At 32.7% G+C, this 12529-nt stretch overlaps 1 pseudogene; it reads left to right on the forward strand.

The window, feature by feature from the left end:
* The first annotated feature begins 9949 nt into the window (after positions 1 to 9949).
* On the forward strand, positions 9950 to 12107 carry LOC121229145 (uncharacterized; annotated as a pseudogene).
* The last annotated feature ends 422 nt before the right edge of the window (positions 12108 to 12529 follow it).

Genomic DNA, 12529 nt, shown 5'->3' on the forward strand with positions numbered 1-12529 from the left:
ATACAATTAAATTCAATATTTCAACAATAGCAATTCATCAACCAATATCGTATATCCACAATTTGAGTTTGAATAAATCACAAACCTTAGGTTCATTTCTCAATCTCATTTCACATTTCAATTCACAATTCAACTTTTTCATATCATTTCAATAGCTCGTTTGACCAACTCGTTCGGTTTATCATTTCATCATTTACCCTATTAACAAAACTCGGACTTTGGCGGATACACGGATCCAACCAAACACACCAGAATGGCACCCAGTGCCTCATCGGATAGTTCGAAGCAATAGTTGACACCCAGTGTCTCATCGGCAAAGCCGAAGAAAGTTGGTACCCAGTACCTCATCGAATCTATCCGAAGAAATATAGTGACACCCAGTGTCTCATCGACTCGAGTCGAAGTATCCCTGAACTCTTCCAATCCTATGGCATGCCAACTATATCTGACTCAGCCCGACTAGTTAATAGGGTATTTAAATCACATATATTCTCAATTCAATCACAATTTCTCACACTTTCATTCAATCATTTTTCCACCTTCAATCAATAATTATTTCACAAATTCACACATTTTCACAACTCAATACATTTCCATACAATTTAATACCATTCACAATTCGATTCAAATTCATTTCCCGCTTTCAATCAACAAACAATTCAAATATTAATTCATATAAACTATTCAATTTAATTCCCACTCATAATAATAATAATAATACTAATAATAAATTAATACTAACATTATACTTACCTCACATTTCATTTACTAGACACATAAATTAAAATTTAGCATTTAATAATAAATAACTTGAATTATAGTAATACAAACCGTTATTCTCCCGTTTTAGTCCTCGATAACTTTCTCCTTTCCTTTTGACGCCGGTGCCTCGGGTTCTTTGTTAGCTACGAAAATAATAATTTGTAATATTAATTACAGCACTAATTATAATAAATAATTGAATTTCTATTCAATTTCTTCCTAATTCTCAATTTATTCTAACTAAATTCACTTACTTTCCTAATTCATTCACACTCTATTTCTATTCAATTTCATCCAAACTAAAATTAACTATCAAATTTCACATATTTTGCTAATTTCAAATTTCCCTCATTTAGTCCTAAACATAAAACTTATAGTTTCTTTTACAATTTAATCCTTTTTCAATTCTAACTTAAAATTCCTTCAAGTTAATCCCTAATTCATCTCTTTGTTCAACATAAACTATACTTGAAAACCTATGAACTTACAAAATATCAACTTAATTCCATCAAAACTTTGTTTTAAAGCTTTTAAAACATTAGAATTAAGAGAAAAGGGCTAATTTGACTTACCAATCAAAGCTTTAAACCTTAAACCTTCAATTTTTCCTTTTTCTTTCTTTTTCTTCTTTCTCCCCTGTTTCTTCTCTGTTTCGTCTTTGGCTATTCTGTTTCTTCTTCTTTTGTTTCTTTTATTCTTTATTTTAACTTACTTTACTTTATTTCCTTTATTTTATTTCTTTTGTTTTCTTTTATTTAATTACTTTAATATAATAATTAAACAAATATCTATTTAGTAATTAAATATAAGTATTACAAATGTATGTATTTTATTAATACACTTGTATTAAATATCACCATACATTTGTCTTTATTTAATTTTTTTCTTAATATAATATTTATAATATAATTAATTTAATAATATCCTTTATAATTAATTTATATATTTATATAATAAATAATATAAAATCTAAGATTTTTACAATGTTATGCCGCCTCAACTTCCAAATGTGGCTTAATTTCCCATTTGGTCCCTCTTATTTTCTTTTGATCTATAATTAAACATTTACCCTTTATTCAATTTAATCCTTTTTCCTAATTATTCTTAATTAGATTAAATTCATCTATCTAAACTTAATTAAACACACAACTAGTCTCGTAAATATTTCTAATAATTATTTTCAGACTCAATTTACTAAGACGGAGGGCCGATATTATACTTTTTCGATGCCCGTGAATTTTGGGTCATTACAATTATTGTAAAACCGTAACATAAAAACATACATTTCCAAACATTATTGTAAACATGGCATAATTCATTCATATACATGCAAATCGTCCCTTAATCGAGCTCTCGAGACTTTAGAAACACTTTAGAAATGATTTGGGACTAAATCGAAAACATTTAAAACATTGAGGAAAAGCTAAAAAATTTAAAACTAAAGGGGGTTACACTCGTGTCTCAGGCCATGTAACAATGGAAATAAGGACACAACCGTATCCCAGCTTGTGTCCGTGCCTGTGTAACTCTTTGACTTGGGTTACATGGCCAAGCCACACGCTCGTGTGCCCACACGCTAGTGTGCCAGGCCGTGTGCTAAGCCGTGTAACTGTCTGACTTCCCACCTTTAAAACCTACAGGGGACACATAACAGTGTCGCATGGCCATGTGTCACATACGACTGAGACACATGCCCGTGGCCGTGTGGACAAGAAATTGGCCAAAATCAAGCCATTACCTTCCCCAAATCAAGCATGCACCTAACCTCATTTGCACATATGACCAATACATTAAACATGCCCAAAACATGCATAAAATGACAAATTCACTATACCATTAATCTATACAACCAATATGCCAATAAGGCACCTCTATCACAAACCATCAAACATATCTAAACATATGCATACTTAGCCATACATCAACCATACATATCTGACTTATTTTCATACCAAAGCATATATTAATTGACCTTATACCATGTTCATAAAAACTTACCATTTAGTCTATTACCCACATGCATCATAATCACATAGGTGATACAAACCAAACCTTTTCAATGATATCAAGCAACCAACTCATATATATACATACCAAATTCAACATTTTAACACTCAACTCAGACTTTAAACATAAGTTCCCTATACATGCCATTATAACCTTGGCTAGAACATAAAAACTACCGATATATTCGCTGCATAATGTGATAGGTCTCCGACAAGCTTCCAAACTGAACGAGCTTCAGATAATCTAAAAATCATAGGAAAGAAAACTACGTAAGCACATAATGTTTAGTAAGTTCGTAAACATAAAACATAACTTACCATTTCATTAATAAACATTAATAATAACCATTATAAATCCAACCACAAGCTTGGCACAAGCCTAAGCACCATCAACAACACATGTTAGCATATTCAAACATAACCCACATGAATTTAACATAGGTACACCATTACACATGAACATAATTCATTTGAATTCATCATTTCCTTAACATATCATACTTTCAATGGAACTTGCCATTTCAACCTTTTTCATAAATACATACATAATTCCTTTTGAACATTTACTATTCCTTTCCTTTTCATGCCCGTTGAACTGTTTAGAATATCACCAGATACGTGGGATAGCTCACACGTAGTGTGCTAAACATATAATTGTAACATTTCATTTCCTTTACATTATTGCTCACACGAGCTGTGAAATAGGCCTGCTCACACGAGTTGTGGGTCGGAATGTAAGCTACACGATGTTGCTTACACGAGTTGTGGAGTATCCGCAATAAATACAGGACTTCTGCCATCGGTAGGACACTCAAGACCAACACTCGAAACATGAAAACCCTAATGACATGTCATTTGTATCCTACAAATTCCTAAAGTTCAAACAACACTCAATAATCGTTGTGAAATCGTTGAATATACATCATTTAGATACATAGAAAATAACACATTAATATATGAATCAAAATAACATTAAAACAACATTTAAACCATACAAACTTACCTCAATAAACAAGGCGTAAAAACGTAATCGATTAATTTGAAGCTTTCGTTTTTCCCCAGTCTAACTCTATATAAGGTTTATTTTGATCTAAATAGATAAATTCAATTTATTTAATTCCTTTATTATTTAGTTCAGTCCCAAATTCATACTTTTGTAAAATTTCACTTTTACCCTAGTATTTTAACTTCTTTACAATTTAGTCATTAAGCTCGTAAATTGACATTTATGCAAATTCATCCACATTTCATGCTAGCCGATTTACCTAGGGACTCATATCAATCCAAAGAAACTATCATTCCATAAATTTATCTTGTTATTTTACTACTTTTACAAATAAGTCTCTAATTGATAAATTCATCAAACATCACTTTACAAAAGTTGTTTATTTAACAACAAGGACTCATAATCTTTCATTAAACTTCAAATATCATGCAAACATGTTCATGGAAAAACCCTAATCCTTTAAAATTTTTTCAAATTAGTCCCTGGGCTAGCTAGATTAAGCTACAACAATCTCGAAAACATAAAAAGTCATTATAAATGAGACAAAAACAACTTACATGCAAGCTAAAAGAGTTGGCCAAACCTAGCAAGCTTCCATAGAGATCTTTCCTTTGGTTTTTCAATGGAAGAAGATAAACTAAAGATGATATGTTTTGTTTTGTTTTTTTTTCTTAATTTACATTAACTTATTTACTAAATTACTTATTTAACATTTATTATTAGCATTAAAATCACCTATTTAGTGTCCATAAAAGTCCACTAACAATAAAAATGGTCTAAGTATCATTTAAATCCATTCACATTTAAGATTCATAGTAATTAGACTCTTTTGACTACTAGAGCTCCACTTTTACACCTTTTACGATTTAGTCCTTTACACTTAATTAAGCATGCAAACGTTAAAATTTCTTAACTAAATTTTCCTACGACACTACTAACATACCGCAGACATTAAAATAATGATAAATAAATAATTACTAGTCGAATTTATGGTTCCAAAATCATTGTTTCGATTTCACTGAAAACGGGTTGTTACAATAATCACCTTATTTGTCTTCAAGTTGTAAAGTTTATAGCCCTTTAACATAAAACTAAAGCTGATGAAAACACACCTATCACTTGTTTCTTCAAGTTTTTTCCTCTTTTATTTGGTGATTTGAGCATAGCTAACACACCCAAAAACTTTAAGTTGATTCACGGGCCGTTTTTTTTCCACTCCATGCTTTAAATAGTCATATTCCATACAACTTTGGTTGGACATTTATTTAGAAAATACATAGTTATATTACTAGCTTCAAGCCAAAATTATTTAGGTATTCCTTTCTTTATCAACATGGATTTAGTCATTTCCATCACTATTTGATTCTTCTTTTCAAACACACCATTTTTGTTATGGTGAATACCCAACAATCAACTGATGTTCCATGCCTTCATCTTTATAAAACTTATGGAACTCATAAACTTCTCAAAAAATTTATGAACTTATTTTGAGCATGAGATGTGATTTTCATAAGATTGCACACATCGGTGTGAACCAACTCTAGCATTGTAACAACCCGTTTTCAGTGGAATTTGAATAGTAATTTTGGGACCACAAATTCGATGAGTAAATTATTATTTTATTATTTAATTAGTGTTTACAGGATTTTATTAGGGTCGTATTAAAATTTCGTTAATAAATTTTAATGTTTAAATGCTTAATTTAGTAAAAATGACTAAATCATAAAAAGTGAAAAAGTTGAATTCTAATTGTTAAGAGAGTCAAATAGCTTTATAAGTGAATGCTAATGGACTTGATTGGTAATTATTGAAATTTTGATAATTTTTGAAGGGTAAAAAGGTAAAGTAGTAATTAAAACTAAAATAACATAAGAAAACATGTCAATCTTCTTCAATTCATCTCATCTCCACCTAAATTAACCATAGAAAGGAGCTAGGACATTGAGTCAAGTTGATTTCATTGTATATCAAAATTTGGATAAAAAAGACAATAATCAAGGAAAAGGAAAAATAGCGAACTAGCCCCTGTGAGTTGTTCAAACTTGAATATTAGGTAAGTTCATAGTGTTTTAATATGTAAATGAATTTCTATATGTACTTTCATATTATGGTTCATTGGTTAAAGTATTTAATTGTTGAATGTTTGCACATATGTGCCCCTGTTTGTACTTCGGTACCCCTATTTGCACATACGTGCCCATGTTTGTACTTTAGTACCCCTGAACCCATTTACGTGTGTTATTTATACTGTAGTAGTACATGGATTGTATCTAATTGTGTTAAAATAAATGTAATACTATGATCTTACTAAGTTATGTAAATTTTTCGGTTCTTGTGGATTGTTTTGTAGAGATCTGTTGCTGACATTTTGGAAAGATCAATCATCTGGCTCACTCTATCCATCAAAGTTGGTAGTTTTTGTGTCCGTTAGGGTAGTGGCCTGTATATGTGGTTAAATATGTTAGTTAGATACAATTTGATACTTTACTAACTATGTCATTAGGTATTCTATCATGCTTGTAAATAGGTTTCTTTTTGGTGTAATTAGAATGGTATGGAAGTGAATACTTGTGATATGTTTTGATATATGATTGAACTAATTTATTATGCAAGAAATGGATATATGTTGATATGTTTTAGTGGTTGATGTCTTGATTTAATTGTGGCGTCTATGAATAGCACACTGCTTAATTGATATTAGGACATTAAAATGGTATGTTTTGAGTTGATATGATAATGGTCAATTGTGGCATGATTGGTAAGTTCTGATCTAGTTATTGATGATTGAAGGGTGGTAAAATATGTATGTTTAAGTAAGTGTTGTTGTGTGTATTTAAGGTGCTTTTGAATGGCATATTGGTTAGTTGAATTTAGGGTCTTGAAATAGCATATATATATGTATGTTTAGGTATGGTTTGATGTCTTGTAGGTATGCACAAATGGTTCAAATGATTATGCATGAACTGGTGTTGGGAATGGCTAGTTTTTGGTGAATTTTAGGTCTACACGGCCTAAAACACCGGTATGTGACTTAGCCGTATATGACACACGGCCTGGTGACACTGTCTTGTGTCTCCTGAAAGTTCTTTTGAATGAAAATCAATGAGTTACATGACCTAGTACATGGCATGGCACACTAGCATGTGGGGTTATTTCGAGAGTTACACGGGCGTGTGACACTGCAGTGTGACCCTACTCAGAGAGTTATACGGGTGAGGACATCGGCTGGGACACGGCCATGCGTCCCTAGTTTGAAGGTTACACAGCCTGAGATACGGACGTGTGTCTCAGCCGTGTGAGGCACACGCTTGGCCACACGGCCGTGTGACCCCTGTTTCCTAGAATTTTGTGAACTTTTCTTAGACTTTTTGAATGTTTTCAATTCAGTGTCGAATAGTTTCAAAGGTATTGCTTGGAATTTGAGGGCTCGATTTAAGGACAATATGTGTATGTATGATTGGTTTATGATATGTTTATAATATTGAATGATATTGTGTTTAGATGTTCTGATTGCACGATAATGCTCTGTTACCCTAATCTAGCAGCGAGTATAGGTTAGATGCTCTATGTTTAGATGTTCCGATTGCACGGAAATGTTTTGTAACCCTAATCTGGTAATGGGTACAGGTTAAGGGTGTTATAAGCACTCCTTTAAACCTCTATGCTCTTTCCTTTAGAAATGGTTAATGGTGTTATTTGTCAACCATACAACCGTCACAAACACTAGTTTTTTCTTCAATTGTTGATAACTCGTACACCATTTTCTTTTGAGCAAGCAACTTAAGACTTTTGTAACTCAAGTGCCCAAGTCTCTTGTGCCACAAACAACATTTTCTTTTTTGACTGTTAAGATAAAACTTTTCTAGTACTGAAAAGATAGCAAAAAGCTTCTATTATTGGTCATTTTGATTTTATCTACAATTTTCCCTTCCAAATAAAGGATTTTGCACTCTCAGATCTTAAAGGATAGAGAATAATCATGATCCAAAAGTTGTCAAATGCTCAATTTTCATCTAATGCTGGTAGATAAAGAGTATCATGGATAACCTTGCTTCCTTGCCTCATTTTGACTCCAATGTTATCATTGCCTTGAACTTCAACACATTCATCATTACCTAATTTCACATTTGGACGAATTGTGGAGCCCATATCGAGAAAAGCATATCCCATCATGGGGTTGGTGCAACCGTTGTCCAAATACCATACATTTCTTTTTTGCTCCTTAGAAGCCTAATGACAAGAAAAGAACATGTTTTCATTGTTCGTTTATTTTTCGGTAAATGTTGCTCGTTGTTGACTACTGATATGACAATATTTTTGCACAAGTTCAAATTTCTTGCAATTGTAGCATTGTGGCTTGCCTCTATTATTACTATACTTCTTTACATAACTATTATTTTTATATATTTCTCAACATTTATTGGATCCACTATTATTGCCTTGTCCACACGATGCCTCTAGTCTCTTCCATATCTTCCATCTATAAGGGCTTATCTTTATTTTGTATTAAAGATTTCTTACTATTTCTAGAATTAATGATAAGCTTGGATTGAAACGTACTCCCAACAGATTTTTTCTAGGCGACGTAACAATCTTTGCTCATAGGATCTTAGAGAACCTAACAACCTTTGAACAGTCATGGTTGGTAGAACCTTAGTTTCTTCAAAAAAATGTTCACCATGAGATGAAATTTTTCCGTCAAGCTTATTAGAATTTTACCAACAACTCTACGATCATCTATCGTGTCTCAATGTGACTTCATTTGATTCATCAACCCTGACAATCTATTACTATACTTATTTATGCTTTCATTCTTTTTCATTTTTTTTTTCATTCTCAAAATCTCTTTTGAGAGATTGGAGTTTAACAATTCTCACTTTTGTGTCTCCTTTGAAATCTTATTATGGAATGTCTCATGTTTCTTTAGATTTCTTTGCACTCATGATTCTGGGAAATATGGCTTTCAAGACTCCTCTTTGGATCATCTTAAGAGCTCTATCATCCGTGACCTTCTTATTATTTAATTCTTCAAGTTGTTCTTCTATATTATCTTCTGGATCTTCATAGCCTTCTTAGTTTTCTGACTAATTCCAAGATATTCAAGGAAGTGAATATTGTCTCCAATTTAATTGCCCAAATTTAATAATTTTACCTTTGCATGTAGGAACTTGAACATTGTTGTAGATTGTGTTTGAGGAAGCCATAACCAATTTTATTTTCACACACACTCTATCACTTTGTAAGGATCTCTAGCTTTGGTTATCACTTTGTTAGAAAGAATCTAGAGATGGTGAAAGGAAGATGGAATGAAATTTATTTTATTTTTTCTCAGATCATATTGTCTTACACTCTTTTACCACATCTTCTACTACAATGGTTTCATTATATACAACTATTTATATATTTGTTGCAAGTAACTATTAGTTTCTATTCATGCATCTTAATGTGACTCTTGATTTACTAGATTCGTGCATCTTAGTCACTTTGATTTAATACAACACTGATGACATCACATTACTCAACAGTATACATGTATATTTTTTCAAGTGAAACATTATGTTAAATTATGCAAAACATAGAAAGACATGTAAAATAACCTATATATTACACGAATATACAAATATGTCAAAATTTATATAAAATAAATAATTGAAGTATAAAAAATTAAATATAAGTTTATAATATTTTTTTTGCATGAAAATTTATATTATTCTAAGATACGAAAATAATATAAGCACTAATATAGTTTTATTGTAATTCACTTGTAAAATATCTATCAACAAGTGGTTGCGTGCAATAGTTTACACTCTCAATGAGAGAACATAGGTTCGAACCTTAGAGACAACATTATTGAGAGGAGCAACCATGAACCCGAAACATGGACCGTAAAATGCACATATATATATATATATATAATGTGTATATATATATCTACTTCAAGCCTTCCATGTAGTTTGACTTCGCATGTGGAACTGCCTTCAATGTTACTTCACATGTCACTACAGGACATTCATATATCTTCACAAGTATTACTGTTTTAGTATTTCACCAACTAAATTACATTGAAACGCAGGCTTGGTTTCTTACTTCATATGAATTTAGTATTTCACCTACTGAATTTACTTTGATCCCTCCCATTTCTGTCTTGGTCTCCAAAACAAACAAATAAATTTAAAAAAACATTTCATCCCCCACATCTAGTTTATCAAAAATACCTCTACAGCTAAGCTAAATCCGTCCATTCTAGCAATTATAAATAAGCAACCCAATGCCATGTGATTCCTTTGCACTGCAACCCCTTCATAGCTTTATCATGACCCCAAATTTCACCATTTAGTTTTGTTCACGGGTGTTCAGTGCCTGAGTTAGCCTCAATTATTGCTCCTAAATTACCCTTCCCTACATGCTTTTGACTCCATAGTTCTGGATAGCCGAGTTACATGCCCCTTTTACTCACTCCATTAAAACAGATAAGCAAGCAACGAGTCAGCTGCTTCAACCACGGAAAGAGAAAATCAAGAACACGAGATAGTGGAAGGTTTAGCTGATTCCAACCCAGAAAATCTTCTCTTTTGTAGGTACTCCACTCAGTTTTCAAGTTTCAATTGATTCATGATTTTGCTAGTACTGATATCACAGTTGATGCAACTTTTATCCCGTTATCCCCTCACTATTTTTTCTTCAGAACAACACGTGAACAACTTTAATGTTTTCCCTTTACCCTACATGTGATGTGAAGCCCTCTTTTTTTCTTAAATGCCTCCTCCCACTCATTTAAACCATCAGCAATGCATGCGTGACTTGTAAGCATTAAATTCAGAGCTAATTGTTGGACTCTTTGAGCTAAATCTTTCTGTTAAGCATCAAAGGGAGTCTTGCTTATGCCTTGCGAGCGTTGCATGATGACATTGTATTATTGCATAAGATTCTTTGCTAACTAGTCTTTTTGCATGCTAATTTGAGCTAGGGAGAATCTTGAGCAAGTGATTTTGAGCTTATTATAAACATTTGGTCTAAAAAATAAAACCCCACAATGAATGTGACAAATGAAGGCACTAACCCACATAAAACAAGCTACTTTCTTCTCTCTCCTACCCCATCAAGTCCACATATTGCCAAAATACATTCACATGTCTATGTTTTCTTGTGAAAAAGGATAAAGTTCCTCCACTTTTGCTTACAGTTGTATCTCCACCAACTACTAGTACTACTATCCTCTATCCACACTCCAAAACTCATCTTCAACTTCATGGTAAATGCTCTATAAGCTATTCATTGAAGCCAACCATTCATAGGGAAAAGTTATGTGGAAGTTTGTCTCTCATCTCCCAAAATCTGCTGCCATGAACCTAATGATTCTCTTCCTTTTTTCTTCTCTGTTCATCATACTCTTTGAAACCTGAGCCAGCAAAAAATAATGCCCAGATCACTGTCATGGGCCTTGTTTATTGTGACATTTGCTCCAACAACAGCTTCTCCAGACACAGCTACTTCTTACCAGGTGAAATTTCTCAACAACGACCTATGGTTTTTTCCAAGTTTTGCTGTTTTGTTCTTTGGGTATTATTTACTAAGTTAAAAGAAAGCATGGTTCTAATTATCGGGATATTGTGTAAACCAGGTGCAGAAGTTCAAATAGCCTGCAACTTCAGGGCATTTGTTCCAAAAACAAGAGAACAAGTATCATTCTCAGTCAACAGAACTACAGATAAACATGGAGTTTACAGGTTGGAAATACCATCAGTTGATGGGATCGCTTGTGCAGAGGCAGCCATTGCATCATCTTGCCAGGCAAGCTTAGTTGGGACCTCATCTACTTCATGCAACATTCCTGGTCACAGAAGCACTACTGATCAGATAGCTATCAAATCCAGACACCCCAATCTCTGCATTTACAGCCTAACTGCATTGAGTTTCAGACCATCAAAAAGAAATGTTGCCTTGTGTGGGAAGTAAAGCAACCCTACTTTACAACATCCATAGGAATATTTCTTTTGGCAACTTTTCCAATTTATCTCTTTTTAAACACACAAAAAGGCCTTTTGTTTTTGAAGATAAATCCAATCTCCTCATCCTTAGCTATCCTGTGTGAAGGTTCTTTCCATTTCTCAGTCTGCACATAATACAAGAGATGGAGAAACCTTAAATTTTAAATACCCTTTTGCCTTGCAGCATTACTTGGTGCTCTTTAAAGAAGAAGAAGGGCAATCTAGTACTAAGCATTTTCATCCTTGCATTGTTTTTATGCTTTGTGTGAGCACAGTAAATTGTGCCCAGGTCAAGCATGTGGACACACATGAATATTTACCATATTTTATTTGGATTGGTTTTTAGTTACAGTGTATGAAATGTATGATGTCACCAAAGATATGAGTAACAACAGTCTTTTAATGAAATCTGAAAAAAGATATAGGTTTTATTCCAAAAAAGAAAAAAAAGAAAAAAAAACCTCTGAAAAAAAGCTTAAATCGTGAAGATACTCTTACATTTTGCTTATAAAACCATTGCAAGTTCTTTTCAACTTTCAAGAAGAGAAAAAACAGTGACCAATCATAGTCCAGCTTCCAAATCCAGTACTCAATCACTTTCTAGTACGATCATACTCTGATGCTTAGATGTTGTTGATCATTTCCCACAATAATCTGGAAAAACGGGAGCTGTTATCTCCAAGGTTTTGCAACTGATAAAGTTGATATACCTCCTAGGAGATCCAGTGTTCCACCATTATAATTTCATCAAAAGAATCCCAGATTAT

Source organism: Gossypium hirsutum, chromosome A05 (assembly GCF_007990345.1).
Source record: "Gossypium hirsutum isolate 1008001.06 chromosome A05, Gossypium_hirsutum_v2.1, whole genome shotgun sequence".
Lineage (NCBI taxonomy): Eukaryota > Viridiplantae > Streptophyta > Magnoliopsida > Malvales > Malvaceae > Gossypium > Gossypium hirsutum.